The sequence below is a fragment of the Myxocyprinus asiaticus genome, chromosome 5 (assembly GCF_019703515.2).
Source record: "Myxocyprinus asiaticus isolate MX2 ecotype Aquarium Trade chromosome 5, UBuf_Myxa_2, whole genome shotgun sequence".
NCBI lineage: Eukaryota > Metazoa > Chordata > Actinopteri > Cypriniformes > Catostomidae > Myxocyprinus > Myxocyprinus asiaticus.
In genome coordinates this window covers 47,696,224-47,715,918 of record NC_059348.1, presented here as the reverse complement: position 1 = coordinate 47,715,918, position 19,695 = coordinate 47,696,224, and the positions used below count along the sequence as shown (strand labels likewise).

Here is a 19,695-nt window from a genome sequence, read left to right as displayed (position 1 = left end):
CAGAATGTGAAAAATGCAATGTAAGTGACTGCAACAGTAGAGTACACTACAGTAAAGTGGAAAATGGCATAAGAGTGTAGAGACTTGTGAGTGTGATTTACCATTAGTGTTCTCTGCCTGTATTTGTAACCCTCTGACATCTTACAGGTAACATTTTAGATATATTGATATGTCTTTACACATTTCTGTTGCAGGGACTAAAGGCTCTTATTAAACACTTTGTTTTTCTTAAGTGGGGGGAATAGATATGATATGAAAAATTTTCAAAGTGGGCTCACATTGACTCATCCAATCATAATAAAGATTAATTTGTGAGTTGTAATAAAATGGGTGTGGGTGTGTTTGTTTGGCTGTTGAGTTCAAATTCATTCAAGTCATTTAGTTCATTTTGTTCATTTGAACAGAATTAAATAAAAATGTTACATTTTCAATAGCCAAATCCCCCCACCGTCTACTTACGCATACTTTGATTATAGTCTCAATAAGGCAAAAATGTATAATGCAGCCAAGGACGAATTATGAGAAACAAATGATTAGTTCACCTCTGGATTGTCATTCATTCTTTTGTCACATGACAGCCGTATATGCATAACGTATATGGCTGTCCAAATGAACGAACGACTCGGACCAGAAGACTCGAGAGGTGAACTAATCATTTCTGTTTCTGTGTGTGCAATGCATAGCGTATACGGCTGTCACATGACAAAAGAACGAAAGACTCGCACCAAAAGAGTTGAAAGGTGAACTAATCATTTCTGTTTCCTGTACAGCACCTATGCGGTTTTCACGTAAAACAAACGAACGGAGGTTACGCAATGCACATGCACGGTCAACACAAAATGAACGAATCACTCTCTGAGACTACTCGTTGTTCTGAAATGAACGAATCGTTCGTGAACGACCCATCACTAGTTCAAATATCAACAGTCTTTCTCAGGAATCGCTTAGTAATTGCTTGTTTTTATTATATTTTATATATATATATATATATTTATAATACATACAGCTTATAATGTATATCTTAATTACCCTTTTTATTGAATTGTATCTGTGTATATAAGGTTCCACCTCTATTTGTTTACCCTGATGTACACAGATTTAATTAGAGGAACACAGTGTACATTATAAAATTCTAAAATCCGGCATTTGGGGTAAAATGTACGACAATATCAAATCTATGTATCCGGACAACAGATGCAAAGTTAAAATTGGCAATAAAAGAACAGAATTCTTCACTCATGGGTGTGGAGTGAGACAGGGCTGCCGTTTGAGTCCAACTCTGTTCAACTTTTACATTAATGAGATAGCAGTGCTACTGGAACAATCTGCAACATCTCTAAATAATTCTGAAGTTAAATTTCTTCTCTGTGCAGATGACCAGGTGCTGCTGTCAGCTACTGCTCAAGGGCTACAGCAGCACCTGGACCTGCTGGAGAACTACTGTCAGAACTGGGCCCTGTCAGTCAATAAAAAAAATAAAAAAATTATGATCTTCCAGAAAAAAGACAGATTACAGGAAACCATATATACACATTCACTCTGGGAAACACTGCAATAGAACTCACCCTACACTTATGACTACCTCGGTCTAAACATCGGTGCTTCAGGGGTTTTAGTCTGGCAGTGAATGCACTAAAAGAGAAAGCTGGAAGAGTATTCTATACTATTAGGGCAAATGTACAAAATAGACATTCCTGTAACAATTTGGTGTAAAATCTTTGATAGTATTATTATGCCTATTGCTCTGAATGGATGTGAGGTTTGGATGTGTGGCAGATTACTCTAGATGGGACAAACACCTATAGAATCCTTGCATGCAGAATTCTGTCGAAACATTCTAAGAGTTCAGAGAAAAACACCTACTAATACATGCCGGGTCGAACTAGGCAGATACCCCCTAATTATACATATTGAAAAATTATCCCTCAAATTCTGGACACACCTAAATTCAAGTTCCCCTAACACACTGCAACATGAAGCCCTTAAAACCCAAGTGTTGAAGCCTAAAACCAGTCCCCTTTGTCAGTTGGCTCTGAAACTCACAAACCCACTAACAACTAACAAACACCAGTTTATGACCAGCACTCCTGAACAAACCAAATCAGAACAAACCAAATCATAAAAGAAAGCAAAAATTCATATTTGGACCATTAGGAAAATGAAAGTAAAAACTAAAGCAAATTGGAATGTTATCAGACCCTAAACAGAAAGTATAATCTGCCAGAATATCTCTACACTGTAAGAGATACAAAACAGAGACAGATCCTCACTAAATACAGGCTCAGTGATCACAGTCTGTCCATAGAAAGAGGGAGACACAGACAAACATGGCTTCCAAAGGAAGAATGAGTCTGTGCTCACTGTGATACTGGTGAGGTTGAGACAGAGACACACTTTCTCCTTCACTGTGATACATTTACAGAGGTGAGAGAGAAATACTTTGACAAACTGTCAAATCTCATGCCACAGTTTTCCAGTTCAGCAGAAACAGAGTGGTTGTGCGTAGTCGGCCATACCGCGTACCCGAGCACAAGAAAAATGTGATTCGGGACGAATTACAGGCAATGCTTGAGATGGGGGAAATAGAAGAATCGCACAGTGATTGGGCCAAGAGTGACGGGTCAGTCCGGTTCTGTGTTGATTACTGGAAAGTCAACACAGTGTCTAAATTTGACACGTACCCAATGCCCGGAATTGACGAACTGCTCGAACAGTTGGGTGCGGCTCAATTTTATTCGACATTGGATTTAACTAAGGGATATTGGTAGATCCCCTTAACTCCATTATCCCAAGAAAAAACTGCCTTTTCCACATCATTCAGATTACACCAATTCATCACTCTTCTGTTCGGGGCTCCCGCCACGTTCCAGCGCCTAATGTATAAGATCCTCCAGCCACACGCCGCATATGCCGCTGCCAACCTGGATGACATTATCATATACAGTAATGATTGGCAGAGTCATATGCAGCATCTAAGGGCCGTGCTGAGGTCGCTGTGGCAGGCGGGACTCACGGCAAACCCGAAAAAGTGCGCAATAGGGCGGGTGGAAGTACGGTATCTGGGCTTCCACTTGAGTCATGGGCAGGTACGACCCCAAATTGATAAAACCGCAGCGATGGTGGCCTGCCCATGTCCCAATTCCAAAAAGGAAGTGAGACAGTTTATGGGGTTGGCTGGCTATTACGGTTTGTGCCTAATTTTTCTGATGTCACCAGCCCCATGACTGATCTCACTAAATAGGGGGCGTGCCAACAGGCTTTCAGGAGAGTGAAATCTGCACTCTGTGGCGGGCTGCTCCTACATGCTCCTAATTTCTCTCTCTCCTTCATTTACAGACAGATGCATCAGAGAGGGGGTTGGGGGCCGTGCTCTCACAGGAGGTGGAGGGGGTGGAGCGCCCCATGCTGTACATTTGTCGTAAGCTCTCTTTGAGAGAGACTAAGTACAGCACGATCGAAAAAGAGTGTCTTGCCATCAAGTGGGCGGTCCTAACCCTCCGCTATTACCTGCTAGGGCGGGCCTTCATCCTCCACTCGGATCACGCCCCGCTTTGGTGGCTCCACCGCATGAAGGATACCAATGCACGGATCACTAGTTGGTACCTGGCACTTCAGCCCTTCAAATTCAATGTGGTCCACAGGCCAGGGTCGCATATGGTTGTGGCTGATTTCCTCTCCAGGAATGGGGGTGGGGGGGGGAGTTAGCAGGCCGGACATTGCCTGGGCCCGAGTCGGGCGGTGGGGGTATGTGGAGCGGGACGTGGTCATGTGTCTGTCACTGGGGAGAGAGGAAGCGGTAAGGGCCATCACCTGGTGATTAATGATATGTAACACCTGTGTCTAATTACAGTGATGATGGAGATGGGCTTGAAAAGGCCACCGAGAATGCCAGTGAGGGAGAGAAAGTCCCAGTCGCACAGACCTGACATTCCGTGAAGCTAAACGCTGCAAAGCTGCTGAACTTAAATATTTAGGAGTTTATGTTGTCTCTTATAACTAAAGCTAAATTAGATACCTTGTTGTGAAGCTGAAGCATAAATGCCCTGCTGTGAAGCTGAAAAGCCAAAGACTGTTTGTTAGACTGGGAAGAACCATTAAAACTTGATTTACCTGGACTGCCACCCCACTTCCAACTTCCTTATTGTTGAGTCCTCTACAAACAGGCTAGACACAGCACAACAAAAAAAAAAAGAACGCAGGTGTCTCGAGGAGCATTTTTAAATATTGAAGGTCTTTTTAACATGACACGGTGTCTAAAATCCGTCGGTTCCGCGCAAGACTCGAAAGAAACAGCAAGACATACTGCAGCAGTCAAAGACATCCGTCTAGCGTGTGATTACATCAGAAAACAGTTGAAACAGTGCAGATGTGCGCAAAAACACATTTGGTGTAAACAGCCCCTGCGATCTCTAAAAAGTGTATATCTATGTTGCCGTGTCAAGTGCTTTAGTAGGTACTTGTGCTTCAGATCTGCATTTGCCATAAACTCCTAGTAATGGGGATATTTCCATTTAGGGGCCGTTTACACGACAACATTTTCAACTAAATACGGAAAACTTTTTATGCGTTTGGCTGTTCGTTTACATGACAACGGCATTTTGGGGCCTGAAAACGCAAACTTTTGAAAACAGGTTTCAAAGTGCATGTTTTTTAAAATGATGCCGTTATCGTCTCCGTGTAAACATACAAAAATGTGAATTTGTGAAAACGATGATGTCATGCGCATGCATATTATGTGTTATATAATGAATGATGGATTGATAGGCATCAATTTGAGATGTATAATTATGTTAGATAATTTAATGTTAGATCCAAGACCTCTCTCTCGATCAGAAGATATCCATAGATATCCATATATCAGATCATATATCTGTCTGATATCCAAAACCAGTCAACATCAACAGCTTGTTATGTTAACTTACTCTCCTACCAGCCCAAGAGTCAGTAGGGGGAATACAGAAGAAGGCAGGAGACAAAGTGATGGTAAAAATAAGCAGAGTTTATCGAATAATCTTGAGAGATCAGTCTATAGGCATGTGCGCGAGTACTTCAAAACAACACGCGAGACATTCAAAACTACAATGCCGGACTACAGGACTGTGTTTGTGCTGCTCAAGATTTTGAGTTTGACGCTTCTCCAGCAAAGTAATTGTAGTAATAAAGCAACCTCATCGTCCGTCAAGACAAAATTGTTCGATGCTTCCGCCATCTTCATTGTTTGTATTCACCGCTCTGTGGAAGAATGCTTATGTGCGCAGGCGCGTAATGTTTCTTTACCAAGTGACATCGTCAACTACTGGCCTGGCATGCATAACACAGTGTTTTTAGTAGTTTTCGTGGATCCGTGTGAACGGGGATCGTTTCGACAACGTTGTCATCTGTACGCAAAATTTTTCAAAAACGCAAAGGAAAAACTTTTCAGTTTTTAGTACATCGTTGTCGTGTAAAAGTACCCTTAGTAAAACTACTACTCGTATCTTCCGACATCTTTTCACTTGAGCGATTTCTCAACATAGTGGCGTGGGCTCATGCGGGCAGGCATACTGCCAATGCATTTAAAGGGGCCGCGTTGAATTTGAAAACAAATGTTCTCTATAGATGTTCAATTATGATTTTCAGTTCAATATTGTTTAATATAGAATTGTTGAAAGACTATAGAGTTATGTAACACAAGTACATCATAAATAACTGTAATTAAATTACTAAAAAATGAAGAGTAATCCGTTACCATTTCCATTTCATGGCCAGCCCACCAGGAAAAGTCCACCAGTCTGCCCCTGCATTGAAATAATAAAAAAAGTTGCAAAATCAAAAGTAAGTGATATTGAAATTAAGTTTTCACATTTAATCATAGGTGGGTAGAGTAGCCAAAAACTTTACTCAAGTAAAAGTACAATCACTTAAAAAAAAAAAGAAAATATATATATAGTATATATATATATATATATATATATATATTACTCAAGTAAAAGTAATAATGTTAAAAACTACTCGAGTAAGAAAGTATCCAATAAAAAGAATACTCAAATAGTGAGTAACTAGTTACTTTCACATATAATGTACTGGATGTTTACTCTCCTATATTCCAGTACATGATACACATTTAACATGCATTACAGAATGATTAATAATAATAATTATAATAATAATAATAATAATTGTAAATAATGGAAATTGTCATCAATCACCACCATGTTGTTCCAAACCCATATGACTTCTTTCTTCCATGCATCAAATTAAAGGGAAAGTTCACCAAAAAATGAAAATGCTCTAATTTTCTCACCCTCATGCCATCCCAGATGTGTATGACTTTCTTTCTTCTGTTGAACACAAATATGATAGGTGTGGGTGAGAAACAGATAAATATCTATAACTTTATAATATATAAAGTCCTTTTTTAACAATTAATTCTATTCCCTGCCCAGTAGGTGGCGATATGCACAAATATTTGAATCACCAAAAACACAAGAAGAATGTGAAAGAGGAGATTTATTAGTAAAAATGGATTTAAATATAGATCTGTTTCTCAACAACACATATCATATCCCCTCTGAAGACCTAGATTGAACCAGTGTCATTTTAATTCCTTTAATGCTGCCCTTATGTGCTTTCTGAGCTTCAAAGTTTTGGTACCCATTCACTTGCATTCTAGTATAAACTAAAAAGAGCTAAGATATTCTTCTAAAAATATTTGTGTTCAGCAGAAGAAGAAAATAACACACATCTGGGATGGCATGAGAGTGAGTAAATTATACGAGAATTTTCAATTTTGGAAAAATTATTCCTATATGGAGATGTTAGACAGAATGCTAACCTTAATCATCATTTACTTTCACTGCATTGTTTTTGTTTTTTTTTTGTTTTTTTTGAAAGGGAATGGTGACTGGGACTGTCAGTCCCTAACATTCTGTCCAACATCTTTGGGATTCCACAGAATACAGAAAGTTTCACGGGGTTGGAAGAACATGAGGGTGGGGAAATGATATAATATTAATTAAAGGGTGAACTATCACTTTAAGTATGCTTCTCAGATTTGGACAAATCTGTCAATTAGAAGAGAAGTTTGGAAACCTTTTTCTAGTAATTATTACAGTGAAAAACGTGAACAATGTCACACAGTCCCAAGTTATATATATAATGTTGAATTATACACTGCAGCAAGATCATGCTTTATTCATGCCATCTGTCATTATTTCACAGCTTTTTACGTCCTGCGTGAATTTAGTTCAGCGACGGTCCAGCATTGTCAGTGTCGAAAGAATTTAGACAATTAGTTCTGTACAATAAGGGTAAATTGTGTTTGGAAGCTTGTTGTCCATAAGACAAAGCCGCCCACATCTGTCAAACACTGTGAACGCGCCAACCTTGCACGTGCAGGAAATGCTCAGTTTTGCTATCGTTAGGGCAAAACATTTGCACTTAACATGGATGTTTACAAGGATTAATACAGTAGGCACTGATATGTTGCAGCGCTGATATAAAAATGCTTAGAAAACTGAGGTCATAAGAGCCCACAGTATCACCACAAGCCCACATTGTCACAATCTCTCAAATTTACTCACCGTGTTTTCTTTAGCTAGAGCTGCAATTTTAATCTTGAAATCTAACCTTGTCTTGGTGTAAAATGAAGGCATTGTGTGGAGTGAAGAAATGATTGTTTTGCACCCTTGCTTCTATAGTGTTGAACATGACTCTAGTGACAGTGTGCAGCTGTGAAGTTCCTCTGTCCTAGGAGACCCATTCAAAAATTTCAATAAATTATGCATTTATTAACACTTATTAAATTAAAACCAGGAACGCTACCCATTGTAATGAAGTAAAAGTACATTTTTTCATCAGAAATTTACTTAAGAGTGAAAAGTACCCACCATAAAACATACTCATAAAAGTAAATTTTTTCACAAAAAGTTACTCAAATAAATATAAAGGAATAAATGTAGCGCGTTACTACCCTCCTCTGCATTTAATTTATTTACAACTCTTTATCCTTTTCTCTTTATTTTGGCCACTTTTTCTGTGTTTCCTTTAAGATTCTCTATAAATTACCTACAGAATTATCTTGTAGTATGAAATGTAACTATGCTACTTTGTATGCCTATAAATTTGTATGTATAGGTCTATATTTACCATGTTATGTATACACACACCAAATCTCATCTATGGTGTATATCAAGAAATAAATATAGCCTAATGATTTATTTACGCTATCAAATTCATATTTTTTACTAAAGTTTATGACGTCGTTACACTGGACTTTGTCGCAAACCAATAACTGCATTATCATTGTTTTGAGTATTGATACATGTGCCCTTGTCAGTAAACACAGGAACATATGCGCAATTATCTCAGGCTGAGTGCAGGATGGCATACTACCCATACTAATCTTCCTACTTCTGCCATATAAACTCAGCAAAAAAAGAAACGTCCTGTCATGCTGGAGGGTCATGTCAGGATGAGCCTGCAGGACGGATACCACATGAGGGAGGAGGATGTCTTCCCTGTAACGCACAGCGTTGAGACTGCCTGCAATGACAACAAGCTCAGTCCGATGATGTTGTGACACACCACTCCAGACCATGACGGACCCTCCACCTCCAAACTGATCCCGCTCCAGAGTACAGGCCTCAGTGTAACGCTCATTCCTTTGACGATAAACAAGAGTCCAACCATCACCCCTGGTGAGACAAAACAGCGACTCGTCCACGAAGAGCACTTTTTGTCAGTCCTGTCTGGTCCAGCGAAGGTGGTTTTGTGCCCATAGGCGAAGTTGTTGCTGGTGATGTCTGGTAAGGACCTGCCTTACAACAGGCCTACAAGCCCTCAGTCCAGCCTCTCTCAGCCTAGTGCGGACAGTCTGAGCACTGATGGAGGGATTGTTGGAAAAAGGACTCAAGATGGCGATGAATATGGCTGCTGCATTGCGAGATCCGACACAACATGGTAGTGTTTTGTTTGTTTAGTTTACAATTCATATGTTTTTTTTCTTGGATGTTGTCTGCCTTATTGTCTACAACAGACAAACACTTCTGGACATTGGTTCAGCAATTACACACCGTAAACCGGACTTCAAATTCCTCAATGCCGACCCACTGTTTACAAACACGCAAGCGGAGCCCTTTGTCTGGGCAGCCCGGCCGCGGAAACGCAGGAGGAAAAGGGGAAACAGAGCCGCCGTTCTCATCAGAGTAAGACGCCGCGCAAGTCGACCCCCGCTACCCAGTATTCTACTGACAAATGTTCAGTCTCTGGATAACAAGCTCTGCGAGCTGAAAGCGCAGATCTCTTTCCAACGAGAGACGAGGGACTGCTGCATTATCTGCCCCACGGAAACTTGGATGTCTGCGGAGATTCCAGATTCAGCCATCGAACCCGCGGGGTTCTCCGTGCACCGAGCGGACAGAGCGAAAGACCTCTCAGGTAAAAGCAGAGGTGGTGGTGTATGTTTTATGATCAACAAATCCTGATGTGATCAGAGGAACGTACATTCTATCAAGTCTTTCTGCTCTCCTGATCTGGAATTTCTCATGCTTCTGTGTCGAACATTCTGGCTACCGAGGGAATTCACAGCGATCATTATCACTGCTGTGTACATCCCACCACAAGCCGACACAGACCAGGCACTCAAGGAACTGTATGGGATTATAAGCAAGCAGGAAACCGTGCACCCTGAGGCCGCGTTCATTGTGACCGGGGACTTTAATAAAGCCAGTTTCAAATCAGTCGCACCCAAATACCACCAAAACATCAGTTTCAACACACGAGGGGACCGGGTTTTGGACCATTGCTACTCTCCCTTCCGGGATGGCTACAAATCCCTCCCACGCCCACCATTTGGCAAATCGGACCACTCTTCCATTCTGCTTCTGCCCGCTTATAGGCAGAAACTGAAACAGGAAGCACCCACCCTCAGAACGATCCAGTGCTGGTCGGACCAATCAGACTCTATGCTACTAGACTGTTTTGATCACACGGACTGGGAGATGTTCCGGTCCGCCTCTGATGACGACATCGAGCTTTACGCTGATAGGGTAATGTGTTTCGTCAGAAAGTGCGTAGAGGATGTCGTTCCGACCAGAACAATAAGGATCTATCCGAACCAGAAGCCATGGATTAATAATGATGTTCGCGCGGCACTTGATGTGCAGACCTCCGCTTTTAATTCTGGGAACGCGGAGGAGCATAAACAAGCCAGTTATGCCCTCTGAAAAACTATCAGAACAGCAAAACGCCAGTACAGGGACAAGATTGAAGGACAGTTTAACACCACCAACTCTAGAAGCATGTGGCAGGGAATTAACATCATCACGGACTATAAAGGGAATAAAACTCCGCCATGAACACCGCTGCATCTCTCCCAGATGAGCTAAATACTTTTTATGCTCGTTTTGAGGGAAATAACACCGCCCTCGCGGAGAGATCTCTCGCGGCCGAAGCTACAGAGGTTAGTTCACTCTCCGTCTCTGTAGCGGATGTAACCCGATCCTTCCGATGGGTGAATACCCGCAAAGCCGCGGGTCCAGATGGCATTCCGGGCTGCGTCATCAGAGTGTGCACGAACCAACTGACTGGTGTTTTTATGGACATTTTCAACCTTTCCCTCTCTTTGTCTGTAGTCCCCACATGCTTTAAAACATCCACCATTGTGCCTGTTCCACAACAATCCAAAATCAATTGCTTAAATGACTGTTGCTCTGACCCCCATCATCAGCAAATGCTTTGAGAGACTAATCAGAGATTACATCTGCTCTGTGCTGCCTCTCTCTCTAGACCCATTGCAATTTGCTTACCGCAATAACCGCTCCACTGATGATGCCATTGCATCTACAATACACACTGCTCTCTCCCACCTGGAAAAAAGGAACACATATGTGAATGTCAATACAGTACAATACAACCAACTGTACATTCTATATATACAATATATATCCTTTTTTTATTGAATAATGTATCTATATAGTGTGTATTGTATACTGTACAGTGTATGTTATTATTGTATATTGTGTTGTGTGTAATTATGTGTATATTAGAATTTAAATTGTGTTGTGTTAATCTGATGTTTATTGTAAATTGGTATATGTCTCATCACTGTCACGACTGCTATGTTGTTCGGATCTGCACCCAAGAATTTCACACACCATTGCACTTGTGTATATGGCTGTGTGACAATAAAAGTGATTCGATTTTGATTTGATTTGATTTGATAACTCGGGCAGTTGTTGTTGCCATCCTGTACCTGTCCCACAGGTGTGATATTCCGATGTACCGATCCTGTGCAGGTGTTGTTACGTGTGGTCTGCAACTGCGAGGACGATCAGCTGTCCTTCCTTTAGCGCTGTCTTAGGCGTCTCACAGTACAGACATTGCAATTTATTGCCCTGGCCACATCTGCCGTCCTCATGCATCCATGCAGCATGCCTAAGGCACGCTCACGCAGATGAGCAGGGACCCTGGGCATCTTTCTTTTGGTGTTTTTCAGAGGCAGTAGAAAGGTCTCTTTGGTGTCCTAAGTATTTATAACTGTGACCTTAATTGCCTACCATCTGTAAGCTGTTCCGTCCCACATGTGCATGTTCATTAATTGTTTATGGTTCATTGAGCAAGCATGGAAAACATTGTTTAAACCTTTACAATAAAGATCTGTAAAGTTATTTGGATTTTTTACAAAATTATCTTTAAAATACAGTTTACAGTATACAAAAATTTGGATACACTTTTACACAGAAAAGGTCAGCAAGTCGCACTGTTTACGTCTTGACTATTCATTAAATTGTACCTGGAAGATTCCTTTTTTGGAATTTGCTGGTCTTGGAACAAATGCCCATGTTTAATAACTATCAAACAGGATACCAGAGAGAATTGAACTACAGACATTCAGATGGTTCTTACAGTGCGTTTGGTACTGGTCAAGGGAATACATGGTGAGTGTAGGATTTCTTCCACCTATAGCAATGTCAGTCTGTAGATGGCACCAATGAATAGGAAACTAATTCTCTCCTTCCAGGTTGACTTAATTTGTCCTCTGGTGTTTTTGCAGAGCACAGATACACATTTATTGATCCCAATGTTATCTTGAGTGCAAGGAACTGGTTGATAAGTAGGCAGGGTCCAGATGGCTGTTTTGCACAAGAGGGAATTCTTTACCACCATAAAATGAAGGTATGTAATGCACCTTTTAACTCTGGGTCTAAATGTTGTTTGGGGGGGGGTTTCAAATCCAGTGGTCAAGGAAGTGGAATTTTTGCTTTAATTACTTGCAGGGTGGTGTAGATGATAATGTGACCATGACTGCCTACATTATGATAACTTTGCTTGAACTGCAAACTCCAGTCTCTGTAAGTAAATCTACAGGTATGAACTTAATAAATTGCATGCAAACAAGCAGGGTTTATTTGAATGCGCTTTTTAATACAGGATCCAGTAGTTGTCGGGGGCTTGTCCTGCTTGAGGCGTGTCGTTGGGAATATAACGAGCACTTACACCACTGCTCTGCTTGCCTACGCTTTCAGCCTCGCTGGAGAGACTAACACTCATCAGACACTTTTAGCAAAGTTGGATAATATTGCCATCACAACTGGTGAGAAACACCTGTAGCCTTTGCTGTAGACAGAGGACCTCAATGTTTCTTTAGTGTGCCAGTTTTTCTCTCTCTTATTCAGGAGGTCTTTGCTGGTCTCCGACTGTATCTGGTGCACAGTCATCTCTTTCTTTGGAAGTGGAGATCAGATCGTTTGTGCTTCTAGCTGTTCTCACTGTAGATCAGCTCTCAGCAGCTGACCTCAGCTATGCTAACAGGATTGTCCGCTGGCTTGTGCAGCAGCAGAATCCCTCTGGAGGTTTCTTCTCCACTCAGGTTTCTCAAACTACTAATCTTGAATGTGCTATTGCCAAGTATACCTTTGAGACTTTGGTTCCAGGAACTGAGTTGCCTGAATTTTCTACATGCCATGTATTGCCATGTTCTAATGATTGTGTTATGACTTAGGATACAGTGGTGGCTCTTCAGGCTCTGTCTTTGTATGCCAGAGGTTTCCGCTCGAGTGGATCCAGCACCGTAACCATATCGTCAGTGGGAGAAACATACCAATTTGTTGTGAAGAAGACCAACCAGCTGCTGTACCAGGAGAAGCCACTGAAGAACATTCCAGGCAAATACAGTATTGATGTGAAGGGCTCTGCTTGTGTGTCTGTGCAGGTCAGTACTGCATGTTGGCTTCTATCACTTTCCATTTCAAGGGGTTTGGTCTTCTCCAATTTTATTACCCTCAGATCACCTTGGGGGTTAAAGAGCTCATTCCAAATCTGGAGCAATGCAATCTACTCCTGTGTCAGTGCACTAGATTTGTAGGCATGTTAATTTAATAGCCGAAATGAGGAAGCGTTTCAGTAGCCATTCACTAATGTAAAAACATGCAATTTTATAATTATTGCAACATGCCATTTTAAGATTTGTTTAAAGGATAACAAGGATGACTGACCTTCTTGTAATGGGGGGGGGGGGAGAAATGCCCCACATGAGCTGTGTAAAGGGGAATTCACCCCATTTTCAGAAGTGAATAAGGCCCTTGGTTATGCAATGTTTACTTGGCCCTCTGTAGGGAAAAGGTTTGGGGCACCTCTGATCTATATAAATTGAGCCCAGAAAATAATGGATTTTGTTCTTTCAGATACAGTGGGATGCAAGCAAATACCAATATGGCAATTGTGGACATTAAAATCCTATCAGGGTTCACAGCAGACACCTCAATGGTTGGTTTTGAGTGTTTGGATTGACTGTCAATTTTTGCTTGTCACATCAGTCAACTGATCGACTTGCGAAAAGAACTAATCTGGGAATTCTCCTCAACAGCTTGGAACTCCACCCAATTCATATGCACCACTGGTGGAGCGTATTGATTTATGATGGGGATCATGTCATAGTGTATTTGAGAGAGGTAAGAGACTGGCGCTTTCAAAGGTTGTGAATGCACATGGGTTTGCGTGCATATTCCTGTCTGTCTTGCAGGTTCCAAAAGATATTCCTCCATTACAGCCTACAACTGACAAGAGATTTTCAAGTGAAGAATATCAAGCCAGTTGTTATCAAGGTCTATGACTACTATGAACCAAGTAGGGCATTATCAATGTGATTTGCTGTCAATGATTCCATGTGTACCTTGAGTTAATTTGCTGTTCTCTTTCTCTAAGGTGACCAGTCTGAGACTACATACTCCCCCTGTGTGTGAGACTCTCATTTGCTTTTGAATTCAATAAAATGTGTACAACGTGTGTCCCATTAGTGTACATGACACTACAGTAGATTAAAGAGCAACATGCAAAGTCCATGGAGAGATTATTATTATTTTGGGTGGGGGGGTAAGAGAGAACTCCATTCTTGTGGGGGGGAAAAACGTTTACACAATGGTTTAAAATGTGGCTTTATCTGAAATGTGAGCTGTCTTGATGCACTTTCACTGCATTTAATAAATGCTACTCTTTGGTGTCCCTTCATCTCAAAAGGAATTGTAGGTGTCTGAGGAAGGTGACCATTAATATCTTTTTCAGACTTTTTCCAGAATGTATCATATTTTCTGATTTTAGCCATTGACATGCATGAGCCAGGTTTACAGCTTGCAAACAGAGGTTGTGCTATAAATCTGGTGGACTGCGGTGTAAGCTTATTATTGGTCCTAGTCTAAATTTCCCTGGGACGTACTACATTTGATGTTGTCTCTAGTCAACATTGTCACTCAAAGGACAATGTGCAGTAATCTTGAGGTACACATCTGCTTTTCTGTCTTGCATCATGGTGATTTAACCATTTGTGCCAACCAAAAACCATGGATGAACAGTGAGGTCCACCTGTTACTGAGAGCTTTCAATACAGGGAAATGTAGGCGTTAGGGAGGCCAAACATTAATCCAAATGTTGAGACTCCCTTTCACTCCAATGACCCACAGCAACTGTGGCGGGGCATTCAAACACTTATGGATTACAAAACTGAAAACGTCAATGGATCCAACTGATGCTTTCCTTTTTCGGATGAGCTCGGTCAATTCTTTGCATGCATGATTCATGACCGTCAGTTCACCTATCACACAAATAGGTCCACAGATGACCCTCCACTGCCATTCACTACTTTTGATTTGCCTGGAAAGTTGAGGTGTGTATCAGGATGCTCTTTATTGACTACAGCTCTGCCTTCAAAGCTATCCTCTCAACTAAGACCTGGGAATTGGCAATCTGCTGTGCAATTGGAAATTAAATTTCCCTGCTAACAGATTAGGTAGCCAGTGTTCCTCTAATCTGGAATACTGGCACACCACAAGAATGTGTTCTGAGCCCCTCCTGTATTCACTTTTTACCCACAACTGTTTCTGTCCACAGCTCCAATTCCATTATAAAATTTGCAGATGACACGAGTGATCTGACTGATCACCAAGTCCGCCTATCTGGAAGAAGTGCAAAACATTGGAGTGGTGTGCACCTGACCCTCAACACTTCAGGAAGCACAGAGCCACAGAACACTCTCCCATAAACATCAGTGGAGAGGGTCAGTATTTAAGTTGCTTGGCATCCTCATCACAGAGGATCTCATGGTCCCTCAACACCTTTCCTGGTTAAAGGCAGTGCCTTTTCTTGAAGGCTGAAGGGGAGGTGTGGGGGGGGGTTGTGCATCCTTGTTATCCTTCCTTGCATCCTAGCTCCACCCTCTTGCAACCTTTCCATTTTTAGTAAGGATCATGTAATATATTCATGGACCTAGACCAGAGGTCAGCAACCTGTGACTCTTTGACTTCTCCCTAGTGGCTCTCCAGGCTTTCAGCCCAAATCATTAAAAATACAAAATATAGTCATTTCTCAGTCATTCAAGTTGAGCTTTATTATAAACCCAAGGTGTAATTTTTGGTGCAGCATAGAAATGTGTGAACATCTAATACAAATACATTAAAACATTCATTATATAAAATGACACCATCAAAACGCAACATTCAAACAATTTCCAAGTTTAAAAGCCTTACAGCAGTGGGGATAAAGGAATTCCTATACTGGTTACTTTTAAGTCTAGGCACACTATAACAAATACCAGAAGGAAGCACTACGAAGTCATGAAACACTGGGTGGTTAGGATTGCCAAGAACAGCACTGGCTTTCTGTAGAACAAACCATTAAAAACTATTTGATAATCCAGTCTGCTTAACACCTATGATCTTACCACATTGACAATACCATTTTGTGCTTTCTGATGTTTAAAATTTAAATTACCATACCAATAGCAGAGGGAAAGCAAAGTACTGATTCGATGTAAGAATACTACATGCTCATAAGAGTCCTACTGATATTAAAAGAGAGCTTCCATAGACAGTGTAGCCACTGCTGGCTTTTGTTGCATAATACCTTAGCATGCGCATCAAAATGTAACTTGTCGATGACAGATCTGAGGTACTTGTAACTACTAGCCCATTTCACTATGTTGGTTGCGGGACAATAGGGCTAGATCTAAAATCAATTACCATATCTTTAATCTTTTGTACATTTACTTGCTAAAAGGCATTGTCACACCATCTCAAAATCATTCACCACTAGACCATGACATGTCTCATCCCTCAATATATTCAATTCTTGTGCCAATTGTTTGTCGGATTGATAACCAACCAGTTTTACTGGGGCATTATTCTTACTCTTAGATCCAGTTATAATATGCATACTCTCCCAGGCAGAGCCAAGTCTATTTCTTCTAAGATCCCCCTCCATTTTCTCCTTGTAACTATTTTTGGCCCTCCTAATTTCATACTTTATCTTTGCAAATCACGCTTCCTAAGTCACCTACATAAAATGCCCAATTTCTCTCAATCATAAGAGACTTTATAGATTTGGTTTTCCATAGCTTTGTATTAGCAAATGTTTGTATAGTTCATTGAGGGATAAGCATATCCTCACAAAAAATGAATATAGCTACTTATGACATCTGTTCGTTCATCAGTGTCAGAACATGAATTTTCAAAAACCTCCCAGTTTGTACAATTAAAACATCCTTGCAGAGCTAAAGATAAGTCTGCGGACCATTTCCTGATGGATTGGTTTTCAGCCTTATACTTTTTTAGAACAGATTTATACACAGGAATGAAAAACACAGTATTATGATAAGACAGTCCCAAATGTGGATTACTAATGGACTTATATGCACCTCTGATGGATCCGTAACCAGGGTTGGGGAGTAATGAAATACATGTAACGGGATTACGTATTTAAAATACAAAATATAAGTAACTGTATTCCACTACAGTTACAATTTAAATCAGTGGTAATTAGAATACAGTTACATTCAAAAAGTATTTTGATTACTGAAGAGATTACTTTGCATTTTATTGTCATTTGTTTCATTTAATATTTAGTCCTTTCAGATGGAAAACATTTCTACATATAAATGCAATCCAAAGTGCATTTGAACAGCAGTGAAACACTTTATGATGCGTTACATTCATACGAGCAGACGTACAAAGTAAGTTTGGAGCAGAAGAGATAGAAATTAACCTTGCGTAAATTCTCAGCTTTACGCTAAGCTAAAATGCGATTTCTAGCCATTTTACATGCACATGTTACCAGGCACGATCATATTTTTTTATCAAGAAAATTCACATTGGATCATAATTTCTTTTTTCTAGTAAGACCTTTGATATTAGGGCAAAAATCATATTCTTGATAATTTTTGTATTGTTTTCCTGTAAACAATATCTAAAAATCCAAGAAACTGCATAATATACAGGTGCATCTCAAATTAGAATGTCGTGGAAAAGTTTATTTATTTCAGTAATTCAACTCAAATTGTGAAACTCGTGTATTAAATTCAATGCACACAGACTGAAGTAGTTTAAGTCTTTGGTTCTTTTAATTGTGATGATTTTGGCTCACATTTAACAAAAACCCACCAATTCACTATCGGTGAAGGCCTAAAGAAGGCCATCCAGTGAGACCACCCCCATGAGTGTGGAAGGAAAGCCTGGGCCGGTCTGTTGGAGATGTGAGGAAGCCGGGCACTGCCAGGATCGATGTCCAGTGATGGAGGTGAGGACACTGATCCGGAACCCCAATGCTCCACAGGCCGCCCCCAATCGGGCAGGGGCGTATCGGATACCGGTAAGAGTAAAAGGGGATACACATCAAGCTTTGGTGGATTTGGGTTGTTCCCAAACCTCTATCCACCTATCGCTTGGTGCAAGGCAGGGCATTGGGTAAGAATAAACTGGAGAGGATGAGGTGTGTGCATGGTGACATACACAAGTATCCGGTGGTTACCATTGAGATACGATTCAGGGGAAAAAGGCATAGAGTAGAGGCCGTGGTTAATTCCCGCCTCACCCATCCACTAATTCTGGGAACCAATTGGCCTGGTTTTAAACATTTATTGAGGGTAATGTGTGTGGATGGTTCCTGCAAAGTGGTGTTGCGGTGTGTGACGTGCGATGCTATGGCTGGAGAGGCGGTGCCAGGGCCGTCGAGAGCAGCCCCATGTCATGATGATGCAGACGAGGGAATCCCCATATTCCGGGGCTTCCCTGAGGGAGATTTCCCTCTGGAGCAGTCACGTGATGAGTCCCTCAAAAGTGAAAGTAACTGATGGTCAACAGCTCCAGCCTAATGTTGCCCTCACATACCCATACTTTTTTATTATTATAATTTTTTTCTCACCAATTTTGGAATGCCCAATTCTCACTACTTACTTGGTCCCCATGGTGGCACGGTTACTCACCTCAATCCGGGTGGCGGAGGATAAGTCTCAGTTGCCTCCACTTCCGAGACAGTCAATCTGCGCATCTTATCAGTGGCTCGATGTGCATGACACCGTGGAGAATCACAACATGTGGAGGCTCATGCTACTCTCCGCGATCCATGCACAACTTACCACGTGCCCCACTGAGAGCGAGAACCACTTAATCGCATCCACAAGAAGGTTACCCCATGTGACTCTACCCTCCCTAGCAACCAGGCCAATTTGGTTGCTTAGGAGACCTGGCTAGAGTCACTCAGGACATATACTTTTCTATTATTAAAGAGCGGTTGTATCGAGTGATGCAGGACACTCAGACCAAAGAAAATACAACTCAGCTATTAGTACCAAAGAGCCATTGGGAAATACTCTTCCAGGCAGCTCACTATAACCCAATGGCTGGTCACTTAGGTCACGAAAAGACTTTGAACTCTATTATGGCCCGTTTTTTTTTTTTTTTTTTTTTTTTGGTCGGGCATTCACAGCAACGTACGCAAAGGTTGTGCGGCGTGCCATGAATATCAGTTGGTGAATCCACCGGCCACCCCAAAACCGTTGATCGAGGTCCCCTTCAAGAGAATTGGTATGGACCTCGTCGGGCCATCCGGAAGCAGTGCCTCAACATCTCAGCACATAGTGTTGCGGAGGCACTCTTCAAAATGATCTCCCAAGTGGGGATTCCAAAGGAAATCCTCACTGATCAAGGCACAACATTCATGTCACGGACACTTTGCGAACTGTACGAATTATTATGCATTAAATCGATTCGCACCAGCATTTATCACCTGCAAACCGAGGGTTGGTCGAACGATTTGATAAGACCTTGAAAAACATGATTCGTAAGTTTGTACATAAAGACGCTAAAAATTGGGATAAGTGGCTCGAACCACTGCTGTTTGCAGTACCAGATGTCCCGCAACCCTCCACAGGGTTTTCCCCATTTGAGGTAC

The 19,695-nt window shown here is 41.3% G+C and overlaps 1 pseudogene; it reads left to right on the top strand.

Moving 5' to 3' along the window:
• The window catches only part of LOC127441218 (alpha-2-macroglobulin-like protein 1), a 104,008-nt pseudogene extending 89,786 nt beyond the window's left edge, over positions 1-14,222 (top strand).
• The last annotated feature ends 5,473 nt before the right edge of the window (positions 14,223-19,695 follow it).